Source organism: Labrus bergylta, chromosome 7, assembly GCF_963930695.1.
Source record: "Labrus bergylta chromosome 7, fLabBer1.1, whole genome shotgun sequence".
NCBI classification, from domain to species: domain Eukaryota; kingdom Metazoa; phylum Chordata; class Actinopteri; order Labriformes; family Labridae; genus Labrus; species Labrus bergylta.
Window position 1 is genome coordinate 33,563,108 of NC_089201.1, and position 13,982 is coordinate 33,577,089.

The following is a 13,982-nucleotide window of genomic DNA, read 5'->3' on the forward strand; positions in this document are numbered from 1 at the left end:
AATGTGTTCCTCAGGTGTGTTCCTCTTAGTGTGTTCCTCAGGTGTGTTACTCAGGTGTGTTCCTCTTAATGTGTTACTCAGGTGTGTTACTCAGGTGTGTTCCTTTTAATGTGTTCCTCTTAATGTGTTACTCAGGTGTGTTCCTCAGGTGTGTTCTTCTTAATAATGTTCCTCAGGTGTGTTCCTCTTAATGTGTTCCTCTTAATGTGTTACTCAAGTATGTTCCTCAGGTGTGTTCCTCTTAGTGTGTTCCTCAGGTGTGTTACTCAGGTGTGTTCCTTTTAATGTGTTCCTCAAGTGTGTTCCTCAGGTGTGTTCCTTTTAATGTGTTCCTCAGGTGTGTTCCTCTTAGTGTGTTCCTCTTAGTGTGTTACTCAGGTGTGTTCCTCTTGATGTGTTACTCAGGTGTGTTACTCAGGTGTGTTCCTTTTAATGTGTTCCTCAGGTGTGTTACTCAAGTATGTTCCTCAGGTGTGTTCCTCTTAGTGTGTTCCTCAGGTGTGTTACTCAGGTGTGTTCCTTTTAATGTGTTCCTCAAGTGTGTTACTCAAGTGTTACACAGGTGTGTTTCTCTTAATGTGTTCCTCAGGTGTGTTACTCAGGTGTGTTCCTCTTAATGTGTCCTCAGGTGTGTTACTCAGGTGTGCTCCTCTTAATGTGTTCCTCAGGTGTGTTCCTCTTAATGTGTCCTCAGGTGTGTTACTGAGGTGTGTTCCTCTTAATGTGTTCCTCAGGTGTGTTCCTCTTAATGTGTTCCTCAGGTGTGTTACTCAGGTGTGTTCCTATTAATGTGTTCCTCAGGTGTGTTACTCAGGTGTGTTCCTCAGGTGTGTTCCTCAGGTGTGTTCCTCTTAATGTGTTCCTCAGGTGTGTTCCTCAGGTGTGTTCCTCTTAATAATGTTCCTCAGGTGTGTTCCTCTTAATGTGTTCCTCTTAATGTGTTACTCAGGTATGTTCCTGACATATGTGTAATGTGTTCCTCTTAATGTGTTCCTCAGGTGTGTTCCTCTTAATGTGTTCCTCAGGTGTGTTCCTTTTAATGTGTTCCTCAGGTGTGTTCCTCTCAGTGTGTTCCTCAGGTGTGTTACTCAGGTGTGTTCCTCTTAATGTTTTCCTCAGGTGTGTTACTCAGGTGTGTTCCTTTTAATGTGTTCCTCAGGTGTGTTACTCAGGTGTGTTCCTTTTAATGTGTTCCTCAGGTGTGTTCCTCAGGTGTGTTCCTCAAGTGTGTTCCTCTTAATGTGTTCCTCAAGTGTGTTCCTCAGGTGTGTTCCTCTTAATGTGTTCCTGAGGTGTGTTCCTCTTAATGTGTTCCTCAGGTGTGTTCCTCTTAATGTGTTCCTCAGGTGTGTTCCTCAGGTGTGTTCCTCTTATCGTGTTCCTCAGGTGTGTTACTCAGGTGTGTTCCTCTTAATGTGTTCCTCAGGTGTGTTACTCAGGTGTGTTCCTCTTAATGTGTTCCTCTTAATGTGTTACTCAGGTGTGTTCCTCAGGTGTGTTACTCAGGTGTGTTCCTCTTAATGTGTTCCTCTTAATGTGTTACTCAGGTGTGTTCCTCAGGTGTGTTCCTCAGGTGTGTTCCTCTTAGTGTGTTCCTCAGGTGTGTTACTCAGGTGTGTTCCTTTTAATGTGTTCCTCAGGTGTGTTCCTCAGGTGTGTTCCTTTTAATGTGTTCCACAGGTGTGTTCCTCTTAGTGTGTTCCTCAGGTGTGTTCCTCAGGTGTGTTCCTCTTAATGTGTTCCTGAGGTGTGTTCCTCTTAATGTGTTCCTCAGGTGTGTTACTCAGGTGTGTTCCTCAGGTGTGTTCCTCAGGTGTGTTCCTCTTAGCGTGTTCCTCAGGTGTGTTACTCAGGTGTGTTCCTCTTAATGTGTTCCTCAGGTTTGTTCCTCAGGTGTGTTCCTCAGGTGTGTTCCTCAGGTGTGTTCCTCTTAGTGTGTTCCTCAGGTGTGTTACTCAGGTGTGTTCCTTTTAATGTGTTCCTCAGGTGTGTTCCTCAGGTGTGTTCCTTTTAATGTGTTCCTCAGGTGTGTTCCTCTTAGTGTGTTCCTCAGGTGTGTTACTCAGGTGTGTTCCTCTTAATGTGTTACTCAGGTGTGTTACTCAGGTGTGTTCCTTTTAATGTGTTCCTCTTAATGTGTTACTCAGCTGTGTTCCTCAGGTGTGTTCCTCTTAATAATGTTCCTCAGGTGTGTTCCTCTTAATGTGTTCCTCTTAATGTGTTACTCAGGTATGTTCCTGACATATGTGTAATGTGTTCCTCTTAATGTGTTCCTTAGGTGTGTTCCTCTTAATGTGTTCCTCAGGTGTGTTCCTTTTAATGTGTTCCTCAGGTGTGTTCCTCTCAGTGTGTTCCTCAGGTGTGTTACTCAGGTGTGTTCCTCTTAATGTTTTCCTCAGGTGTGTTACTCAGGTGTGTTCCTTTTAATGTGTTCCTCAGGTGTGTTCCTCAGGTGTGTTCCTCTGGTGTGTTCCTCAGGTGTGTTCCTCTTAATGTTTTCCTCAGGTGTGTTACTCAGGTGTGTTCCTTTTAATGTGTTCCTCAGGTGTGTTCCTCAGGTGTGTTCCTCTTAATGTGTTCCTCAGGTGTGTTCCTCTTAATGTGTTCCTCAGGTGTGTTCCTCAGGTGTGTTCCTCTTAATGTGTTCCTCAGGTGTGTTCCTCAGGTGTGTTCCTCAGGTGTGTTCCTCAGGTGTTTTCCTCAGGTGTGTTACTCAGGTGTGTTCCTCAGGTGTGTTCCTCTTAGCGTGTTCCTCAGGTGTGTTCCTCTTAATGTGTTCCTCAGGTGTGTTACTCAGGTGTGTTCCTTTTAATGTGTTCCTCAGGTGTGTTCCTCTTAATGTGTTCCTTAGGTGTGTTCCACTTAATGTGTTCCTCAGGTGTGTTCCTCTTAATGTGTTCCTCAGGTGTGTTACTCAGGTGTGTTACTCAGGTGTGTTCCTCAGGTGTGTTCCTCTTAGTGTGTTCCTCAGGTGTGTTCCTTTTAATGTGTTCCTCAGGTGTGTTCCTCTTAATGTGTTCCTCAGGTGTGTTCCTCAGGTGTGTTCCTCTTAATAATGTTCCTCAGGTGTGTTCCTCTTAATGTGTTCCTTAGGTGTGTTCCTCTTAATGTGTTACTCAGGTGTGTTACTCAGGTGTGTTCCTCTTAGTGTGTTCCTCAGGTGTGTTACTCAGGTGTGTTCCTTTTAATGTGTTCCTCAGCTGTGTTCCTCAGGTGTGTTCCTTTTAATGTGTTCCTCAGGTGTGTTCCTCTTAGTGTGTTCCTCAGGTGTGTTACTCAGGTGTGTTCCTCTTAATGTGTTACTCAGGTGTGTTACTCAGGTGTGTTCCTTTTAATGTGTTCCTCTTAATGTGTTACTCAGGTGTGTTCCTCAGGTGTGTTCTTCTTAATAATGTTCCTCAGGTGTGTTCCTCTTAATGTGTTCCTCTTAATGTGTTACTCAAGTATGTTCCTCAGGTGTGTTCCTCTTAGTGTGTTCCTCAGGTGTGTTACTCAGGTGTGTTCCTTTTAATGTGTTCCTCAAGTGTGTTCCTCAGGTGTGTTCCTTTTAATGTGTTCCTCAGGTGTGTTCCTCTTAGTGTGTTCCTCTTAGTGTGTTACTCAGGTGTGTTCCTCTTGATGTGTTACTCAGGTGTGTTACTCAGGTGTGTTCCTTTTAATGTGTTCCTCAGGTGTGTTACTCAAGTATGTTCCTCAGGTGTGTTCCTCTTAGTGTGTTCCTCAGGTGTGTTACTCAGGTGTGTTCCTTTTAATGTGTTCCTCAAGTGTGTTACTCAAGTGTTACACAGGTGTGTTTCTCTTAATGTGTTCCTCAGGTGTGTTACTCAGGTGTGTTCCTCTTAATGTGTCCTCAGGTGTGTTACTCAGGTGTGCTCCTCTTAATGTGTTCCTCAGGTGTGTTCCTCTTAATGTGTCCTCAGGTGTGTTACTGAGGTGTGTTCCTCTTAATGTGTTCCTCAGGTGTGTTCCTCTTAATGTGTTCCTCAGGTGTGTTACTCAGGTGTGTTCCTATTAATGTGTTCCTCAGGTGTGTTACTCAGGTGTGTTCCTCAGGTGTGTTCCTCAGGTGTGTTCCTCAGGTGTGTTCCTCTTAATGTGTTCCTCAGGTGTGTTCCTCAGGTGTGTTCCTCTTAATAATGTTCCTCAGGTGTGTTCCTCTTAATGTGTTCCTCTTAATGTGTTACTCAGGTATGTTCCTGACATATGTGTAATGTGTTCCTCTTAATGTGTTCCTCAGGTGTGTTCCTCTTAATGTGTTCCTCAGGTGTGTTCCTTTTAATGTGTTCCTCAGGTGTGTTCCTCAGGTGTGTTCCTCTTAATGTTTTCCTCAGGTGTGTTACTCAGGTGTGTTCCTTTTAATGTGTTCCTCAGGTGTGTTACTCAGGTGTGTTCCTTTTAATGTGTTCCTCAGGTGTGTTCCTCAGGTGTGTTCCTCAAGTGTGTTCCTCTTAATGTGTTCCTCAAGTGTGTTCCTCAGGTGTGTTCCTCTTAATGTGTTCCTGAGGTGTGTTCCTCTTAATGTGTTCCTCAGGTGTGTTCCTCTTAATGTGTTCCTCAGGTGTGTTCCTCAGGTGTGTTCCTCTTATCGTGTTCCTCAGGTGTGTTACTCAGGTGTGTTCCTCTTAATGTGTTCCTCAGGTGTGTTACTCAGGTGTGTTCCTCTTAATGTGTTCCTCTTAATGTGTTACTCAGGTGTGTTCCTCAGGTGTGTTACTCAGGTGTGTTCCTCTTAATGTGTTCCTCTTAATGTGTTACTCAGGTGTGTTCCTCAGGTGTGTTCCTCAGGTGTGTTCCTCTTAGTGTGTTCCTCAGGTGTGTTACTCAGGTGTGTTCCTTTTAATGTGTTCCTCAGGTGTGTTCCTCAGGTGTGTTCCTTTTAATGTGTTCCACAGGTGTGTTCCTCTTAGTGTGTTCCTCAGGTGTGTTCCTCAGGTGTGTTCCTCTTAATGTGTTCCTGAGGTGTGTTCCTCTTAATGTGTTCCTCAGGTGTGTTACTCAGGTGTGTTCCTCAGGTGTGTTCCTCAGGTGTGTTCCTCTTAGCGTGTTCCTCAGGTGTGTTACTCAGGTGTGTTCCTCTTAATGTGTTCCTCAGGTTTGTTCCTCAGGTGTGTTCCTCAGGTGTGTTCCTCAGGTGTGTTCCTCTTAGTGTGTTCCTCAGGTGTGTTACTCAGGTGTGTTCCTTTTAATGTGTTCCTCAGGTGTGTTCCTCAGGTGTGTTCCTTTTAATGTGTTCCTCAGGTGTGTTCCTCTTAGTGTGTTCCTCAGGTGTGTTACTCAGGTGTGTTCCTCTTAATGTGTTACTCAGGTGTGTTACTCAGGTGTGTTCCTTTTAATGTGTTCCTCTTAATGTGTTACTCAGGTGTGTTCCTCAGGTGTGTTCCTCTTAATAATGTTCCTCAGGTGTGTTCCTCTTAATGTGTTCCTCTTAATGTGTTACTCAGGTATGTTCCTGACATATGTGTAATGTGTTCCTCTTAATGTGTTCCTTAGGTGTGTTCCTCTTAATGTGTTCCTCAGGTGTGTTCCTTTTAATGTGTTCCTCAGGTGTGTTCCTCTCAGTGTGTTCCTCAGGTGTGTTACTCAGGTGTGTTCCTCTTAATGTTTTCCTCAGGTGTGTTACTCAGGTGTGTTCCTTTTAATGTGTTCCTCAGGTGTGTTCCTCAGGTGTGTTCCTCTGGTGTGTTCCTCAGGTGTGTTCCTCTTAATGTTTTCCTCAGGTGTGTTACTCAGGTGTGTTCCTTTTAATGTGTTCCTCAGGTGTGTTCCTCAGGTGTGTTCCTCTTAATGTGTTCCTCAGGTGTGTTCCTCTTAATGTGTTCCTCAGGTGTGTTCCTCAGGTGTGTTCCTCTTAATGTGTTCCTCAGGTGTGTTCCTCAGGTGTGTTCCTCAGGTGTGTTCCTCAGGTGTTTTCCTCAGGTGTGTTACTCAGGTGTGTTCCTCAGGTGTGTTCCTCTTAGCGTGTTCCTCAGGTGTGTTCCTCTTAATGTGTTCCTCAGGTGTGTTACTCAGGTGTGTTCCTTTTAATGTGTTCCTCAGGTGTGTTCCTCTTAATGTGTTCCTTAGGTGTGTTCCACTTAATGTGTTCCTCAGGTGTGTTCCTCTTAATGTGTTCCTCAGGTGTGTTACTCAGGTGTGTTACTCAGGTGTGTTCCTCAGGTGTGTTCCTCTTAGTGTGTTCCTCAGGTGTGTTCCTCTTAATGTGTTCCTCAGGTGTGTTACTCAGGTGTGTTCCTTTTAATGTGTTCCTCAGGTGTGTTCCTCTTAATGTGTTCCTCAGGTGTGTTCCTCAGGTGTGTTCCTCTTAATAATGTTCCTCAGGTGTGTTCCTCTTAATGTGTTCCTTAGGTGTGTTCCTCTTAATGTGTTACTCAGGTGTGTTACTCAGGTGTGTTCCTCTTAGTGTGTTCCTCAGGTGTGTTACTCAGGTGTGTTCCTTTTAATGTGTTCCTCAGCTGTGTTCCTCAGGTGTGTTCCTTTTAATGTGTTCCTCAGGTGTGTTCCTCTTAGTGTGTTCCTCAGGTGTGTTACTCAGGTGTGTTCCTCTTAATGTGTTACTCAGGTGTGTTACTCAGGTGTGTTCCTTTTAATGTGTTCCTCTTAATGTGTTACTCAGGTGTGTTCCTCAGGTGTGTTCTTCTTAATAATGTTCCTCAGGTGTGTTCCTCTTAATGTGTTCCTCTTAATGTGTTACTCAAGTATGTTCCTCAGGTGTGTTCCTCTTAGTGTGTTCCTCAGGTGTGTTACTCAGGTGTGTTCCTTTTAATGTGTTCCTCAAGTGTGTTCCTCAGGTGTGTTCCTTTTAATGTGTTCCTCAGGTGTGTTCCTCTTAGTGTGTTCCTCTTAGTGTGTTACTCAGGTGTGTTCCTCTTGATGTGTTACTCAGGTGTGTTACTCAGGTGTGTTCCTTTTAATGTGTTCCTCAGGTGTGTTACTCAAGTATGTGCCTCAGGTGTGTTCCTCTTAGTGTGTTCCTCAGGTGTGTTACTCAGGTGTGTTCCTTTTAATGTGTTCCTCAAGTGTGTTACTCAAGTGTTACACAGGTGTGTTTCTCTTAATGTGTTCCTCAGGTGTGTTACTCAGGTGTGTTCCTCTTAATGTGTCCTCAGGTGTGTTACTCAGGTGTGCTCCTCTTAATGTGTTCCTCAGGTGTGTTCCTCTTAATGTGTCCTCAGGTGTGTTACTGAGGTGTGTTCCTCTTAATGTGTTCCTCAGGTGTGTTCCTCTTAATGTGTTCCTCAGGTGTGTTACTCAGGTGTGTTCCTATTAATGTGTTCCTCAGGTGTGTTACTCAGGTGTGTTCCTCAGGTGTGTTCCTCAGGTGTGTTCCTCTTAATGTGTTCCTCAGGTGTGTTCCTCAGGTGTGTTCCTCTTAATAATGTTCCTCAGGTGTGTTCCTCTTAATGTGTTCCTCTTAATGTGTTACTCAGGTATGTTCCTGACATATGTGTAATGTGTTCCTCTTAATGTGTTCCTCAGGTGTGTTCCTCTTAATGTGTTCCTCAGGTGTGTTCCTTTTAATGTGTTCCTCAGGTGTGTTCCTCTCAGTGTGTTCCTCAGGTGTGTTACTCAGGTGTGTTCCTCTTAATGTTTTCCTCAGGTGTGTTACTCAGGTGTGTTCCTTTTAATGTGTTCCTCAGGTGTGTTACTCAGGTGTGTTCCTTTTAATGTGTTCCTCAGGTGTGTTCCTCAGGTGTGTTCCTCAAGTGTGTTCCTCTTAATGTGTTCCTCAAGTGTGTTCCTCAGGTGTGTTCCTCTTAATGTGTTCCTGAGGTGTGTTCCTCTTAATGTGTTCCTCAGGTGTGTTCCTCTTAATGTGTTCCTCAGGTGTGTTCCTCAGGTGTGTTCCTCTTATCGTGTTCCTCAGGTGTGTTACTCAGGTGTGTTCCTCTTAATGTGTTCCTCAGGTGTGTTACTCAGGTGTGTTCCTCTTAATGTGTTCCTCTTAATGTGTTACTCAGGTGTGTTCCTCAGGTGTGTTACTCAGGTGTGTTCCTCTTAATGTGTTCCTCTTAATGTGTTACTCAGGTGTGTTCCTCAGGTGTGTTCCTCAGGTGTGTTCCTCTTAGTGTGTTCCTCAGGTGTGTTACTCAGGTGTGTTCCTTTTAATGTGTTCCTCAGGTGTGTTCCTCAGGTGTGTTCCTTTTAATGTGTTCCACAGGTGTGTTCCTCTTAGTGTGTTCCTCAGGTGTGTTCCTCAGGTGTGTTCCTCTTAATGTGTTCCTGAGGTGTGTTCCTCTTAATGTGTTCCTCAGGTGTGTTACTCAGGTGTGTTCCTCAGGTGTGTTCCTCAGGTGTGTTCCTCTTAGCGTGTTCCTCAGGTGTGTTACTCAGGTGTGTTCCTCTTAATGTGTTCCTCAGGTTTGTTCCTCAGGTGTGTTCCTCAGGTGTGTTCCTCAGGTGTGTTCCTCTTAGTGTGTTCCTCAGGTGTGTTACTCAGGTGTGTTCCTTTTAATGTGTTCCTCAGGTGTGTTCCTCAGGTGTGTTCCTTTTAATGTGTTCCTCAGGTGTGTTCCTCTTAGTGTGTTCCTCAGGTGTGTTACTCAGGTGTGTTCCTCTTAATGTGTTACTCAGGTGTGTTACTCAGGTGTGTTCCTTTTAATGTGTTCCTCTTAATGTGTTACTCAGGTGTGTTCCTCAGGTGTGTTCCTCTTAATAATGTTCCTCAGGTGTGTTCCTCTTAATGTGTTCCTCTTAATGTGTTACTCAGGTATGTTCCTGACATATGTGTAATGTGTTCCTCTTAATGTGTTCCTTAGGTGTGTTCCTCTTAATGTGTTCCTCAGGTGTGTTCCTTTTAATGTGTTCCTCAGGTGTGTTCCTCTCAGTGTGTTCCTCAGGTGTGTTACTCAGGTGTGTTCCTCTTAATGTTTTCCTCAGGTGTGTTACTCAGGTGTGTTCCTTTTAATGTGTTCCTCAGGTGTGTTCCTCAGGTGTGTTCCTCTGGTGTGTTCCTCAGGTGTGTTCCTCTTAATGTTTTCCTCAGGTGTGTTACTCAGGTGTGTTCCTTTTAATGTGTTCCTCAGGTGTGTTCCTCAGGTGTGTTCCTCTTAATGTGTTCCTCAGGTGTGTTCCTCTTAATGTGTTCCTCAGGTGTGTTCCTCAGGTGTGTTCCTCTTAATGTGTTCCTCAGGTGTGTTCCTCAGGTGTGTTCCTCAGGTGTGTTCCTCAGGTGTTTTCCTCAGGTGTGTTACTCAGGTGTGTTCCTCAGGTGTGTTCCTCTTAGCGTGTTCCTCAGGTGTGTTCCTCTTAATGTGTTCCTCAGGTGTGTTACTCAGGTGTGTTCCTTTTAATGTGTTCCTCAGGTGTGTTCCTCTTAATGTGTTCCTTAGGTGTGTTCCTCTTAATGTGTTCCTCTTAATGTGTTACTCAGGTGTGTTCCTCTTAATGTGTTCCTCAGGTGTGTTCCTCTTAATGTATTCCTCTTAATGTGTTACTCAGGTGTGTTCCTCAGGTGTGTTCCTCTTAGTGTGTTCCTCAGGTGTGTTCCTCAGGTGTGTTACTCAGGTGTGTTCCTCTTAATGTGTTCCTCTTAATGTGTTCCTCAGGTGTGTTCCTCAGGTGTGTTCCTCAGGTGTGTTCCTTTTAATGTGTTCCTCAGGTGTGTTCCTCTTAGTGTGTTCCTCAGGTGTGTTACTCAGGTGTGTTCCTCTTAATGTGTTACTCAGGTGTGTTACTCAGGTGTGTTCCTTTTAATGTGTTCCTCTTAATGTGTTACTCAGGTGTGTTCCTCAGGTGTGTTCCTCTTAATAATGTTCCTCAGGTGTGTTCCTCTTAATGTGTTCCTCTTAATGTGTTACTCAGGTATGTTCCTGACATATGTGTAATGTGTTCCTCTTAATGTGTTCCTTAGGTGTGTTCCTCTTAATGTGTTCCTCAGGTGTGTTCCTTTTAATGTGTTCCTCAGGTGTGTTCCTCTTAATGTGTTCCTTAGGTGTGTTCCTCTTAATGTGTTCCTCTTAATGTGTTACTCAGGTGTGTTCCTCTTAATGTGTTCCTCAGGTGTGTTCCTCTTAATGTATTCCTCTTAATGTGTTACTCAGGTGTGTTCCTCAGGTGTGTTCCTCTTAGTGTGTTCCTCAGGTGTGTTCCTCAGGTGTGTTACTCAGGTGTGTTCCTCTTAATGTGTTCCTCTTAATGTGTTCCTCAGGTGTGTTCCTCAGGTGTGTTCCTCAGGTGTGTTCCTTTTAATGTGTTCCTCAGGTGTGTTCCTCTTAGTGTGTTCCTCAGGTGTGTTACTCAGGTGTGTTCCTCTTAATGTGTTACTCAGGTGTGTTACTCAGGTGTGTTCCTTTTAATGTGTTCCTCTTAATGTGTTACTCAGGTGTGTTCCTCAGGTGTGTTCCTCTTAATAATGTTCCTCAGGTGTGTTCCTCTTAATGTGTTCCTCTTAATGTGTTACTCAGGTATGTTCCTGACATATGTGTAATGTGTTCCTCTTAATGTGTTCCTTAGGTGTGTTCCTCTTAATGTGTTCCTCAGGTGTGTTCCTTTTAATGTGTTCCTCAGGTGTGTTCCTCTCAGTGTGTTCCTCAGGTGTGTTACTCAGGTGTGTTCCTCTTAATGATTTCCTCAGGTGTGTTACTCAGATGTGTTCCTTTTAATGTGTTCCTCAGGTGTGTTACTCAGGTGTGTTCCTTTTAAAGTGTTCCTCAGGTGTGTTCCTCAGGTGTGTTCCTCAAGTGTGTTCCTCTTAATGTGTTCCTCAAGTGTTTTCCTCTTAATGTGTTCCTCAGGTGTGTTCCTCTTAATGTATTCCTCTTAATGTGTTACTCAGGTGTGTTCCTCAGGTGTGTTCCTCTTAGTGTGTTCCTCAGGTGTGTTCCTCAGGTGTGTTACTCAGGTGTGTTCCTCTTCATGTATTCCTCAGGTGTGTTCCTCAGGTATGTTCCTCTTAATGTGTTCCTCAGGTGTGTTCCTCAGGTGTGTTACTCAGATGTGTTCCTCTTAATGTGTTCCTCAGGAGTGTTACTCAGGTGTGTTCCTCTTAATGTGTTCCTCAGGTGTGTTCCTCTTAATGTGTTCCTCAGGTGTGTTACTCAGGTGTGTTCCTCAGGTGTGTTCCTCTTAATGTGTTCCTCAGGTGTGTTCCTCTTAGTGTGTTCCTCAGGTGTGTTTCTCAGGTGTGTTACTCAGGTGTGCTCCTCAGGTGTGTTCCTGAAGTGTGTTCCTTAGGTGTGTTACTCAGGTGTGTTCCTCAGGTGTGTTCCTCTTAATGTGTTCCTCAGGTGTGTTACTCAGGTGTGTTCCTTTTAATGTGTTCCTCAGGTTTGTTCCTCAGGTGTGTTCCTCTTCATAATGTTCCTCAGGTGTGTTCCTCTTAATGTGTTCCTCAGGTGTGTTCCTCTTAGTGTGTTCCTCAGGTGTGTTCCTCTTAATGTGTCCTCAGGTGTGTTACTCAGGTGTGTTCCTCTTCATGTGTTCCTGAGGTGTTTTCCTCTTAATGTGTTCCTCAGGTGTGTTACTCAGGTGTGTTCCTCTTAATGTGTTCCTCAGGTGTGTTCCTCTTAATGTGTTCCTCAGGTGTGTTTCTCAGGTGTGTTCCTCTTAATGTGTTCCTCAGGTGTGTTCCTCAGGTGTGTTCCTCAGGTGTGTTCCTCAGGTGTGTTACTCAGGTGTGTTCCTCAGGTGTGTTCCTCTTAGTGTGTTCCTCAGGTGTGTTCCTCTTAATGTGTTCCTCAGGTGTGTTACTCAGGTGTGTTCCTTTTAATGTGTTCCTCAGGTGTGTTCCTCTTAATGTGTTCTTTAGGTAAGTTCCTCTTAATGTGTTCCTCTTAATGTGTTACTCAGGTGTGTTACTCAGGTGTGTTCCTCTTAATGTGTTCCTCAGGTGTGTTACTCAGGTGTGTTACTCAGGTGTGTTCCTCAGGTGTGTTCCTCAGGTGTGTTCCTCAGGTGTGTTACTCAGGTGTGTTACTCAGGTGTGTTCCTCTTAATGTGTTCCTCAGGTGTGTTACTCAGGTGTGTTCCTCTTAATGTGTTCCTCTTAATGTGTTACTCAGGTGTGTTCCTCTTAATGTGTTCCTCAGGTGTGTTCCTCTTAATGTGTTACTCAGGTGTGTTCCTCTTAATGTGTTACTCAGGTGTGTTCCTCTTAATGTGTTCCTCAGGTATGTTCCTCTTAATGTGTTCCTCAGGTGTGTTCCTCTTAATGTGTTCCTCAGGTGTGTTACTCAGGTGTGTTCCTCTTAATGTGTTCCACAGGTGTGTTCCTCAGGTGTGTTACTCAGGTGTGTTCCTCAGGTGTGTTCCTCAGGTGTGTTCCTCAGGTGTGTTCCTCAGGCGTGTTCCTCAGGTGTGTTCTTCAGGTGTGTTACTCAGGTGTGTTCCTCAGGTGTGTTCCTCAGGTGTGTTCCTCAGGCGTGTTCCTCAGGTTTGTTCCTCAGGTGTGTTCCTCTTAGTGTGTTCCTCAGGTGTGTTCCTCTTAATGTGTTCCTCAGGTGTGTTACTCAGGTGTGTTCCTCTTAATGTGTTCCTTAGGTGTGTTCCTCTTAATGTGTTCCTATTAATGTGTTACTCAGGTGTGTTCCTCAGGTGTGTTACTCAGGTGTGTTCCTCTTAATGTGTTCCTCAGGTGTGTTCCTCTTAATGTGTTCCTCAGGTGTGTTCCTCTTAATGTGTTCCTCAGGTGTGTTCCTCAGGTGTGTTCCTCTTAATGTGTTCCTCAGGTGTGTTCCTCAGGTGTGTTCCTCAGGTATGTTCCTCTTAATGTGTTCCTCAGGTGTGTTCCTCAGGTGTGCTAGTCAGGTGTGTTCCTCTTAATGTGTTCCCCAGGTGTGTTACTCAGGTGTGTTCCTCTTAATGTGTTCCTCAGGTGTGTTCCTCTTAATGTGTTCCTCAGGTGTGTTCCTCAGGTGTGTTCCTCTTAATGTGTTCCTCAGGTGTGTTCCTCAGGTGTGTTCCTCAGGTGTGTTCCTCAGGTGTGTTCCTTTTAATGTGTTCCTCAGGTGTGTTACTCTTCATAATGTTCCTCAGGTGTGTTCCTCTTAATGTGTTCCTTAGGTGTGTTCCTCTTAATGTGTTCCTCAGGTGTGTTACTCAGGTGTGTTCCTCTTAATGTGTCCTCAGATGTGTTCCTCTTAATGTGTTCCTCAGGTGTGTTACTCAGGTGTGTTCCTCTTAGTGTGTTCCTCAGGTGTGTTCCTCTTAATGTGTTCCTCAGGTGTGTTACTCAGGTGTGTTCCTCTTAATGTGTTCCTCAGGTGTGTTACTCAGGTGTGTTCCTCTTAATGTGTTCCTCAGGTGTGTTCCTCTTAATGTGTTCCTCAGGTGTGTTCCTCAGGTGTGTTCCTCTTAATGTGTTCCTCAGGTGTGTTCCTCAGGTGTGTTCCTCAGGTGTGTTCCTCAGGTGTGTTACTCAGGTGTGTTCCTCTTAATGTGTTCCTTAGGTGTGTTCCTCTTAATGTGTTCCTATTAATGTGTTACTCAGGTGTGTTCCTCAGGTGTGTTACTCAGGTGTGTTCCTCTTAATGTGTTCCTCAGGTGTGTTCCTCTTAATGTGTTCCTCAGGTGTGTTCCTCTTAATGTGTTCCTCAGGTGTGTTCCTCAGGTGTGTTCCTCTTAATGTGTTCCTCAGGTGTGTTCCTCAGGTGTGTTCCTCAGGTATGTTCCTCTTAATGTGTTCCTCAGGTGTGTTCCTCAGGTGTGCTAGTCAGGTGTGTTCCTCTTAATGTGTTCCCCAGGTGTGTTACTCAGGTGTGTTCCTCTTAATGTGTTCCTCAGGTGTGTTCCTCTTAATGTGTTCCTCAGGTGTGTTACTCAGGTGTGTTCCTCTTAATGTGTTCCTCAGGTGTGTTCCTCAGGTGTGTTCCTCAGGTGTGTTCCTCAGGTGTGTTCCTTTTAATGTGTTCCTCAGGTGTGTTACTCTTCATAATGTTCCTCAGGTGTGTTCCTCTTAATGTGTTCCTTAGGTGTGTTCCTCTTAATGTGTTCCTCAGGTGTGTTACTCAGGTGTGTTCCTCTTAATGTGTCCTCAGGTGTGTTCC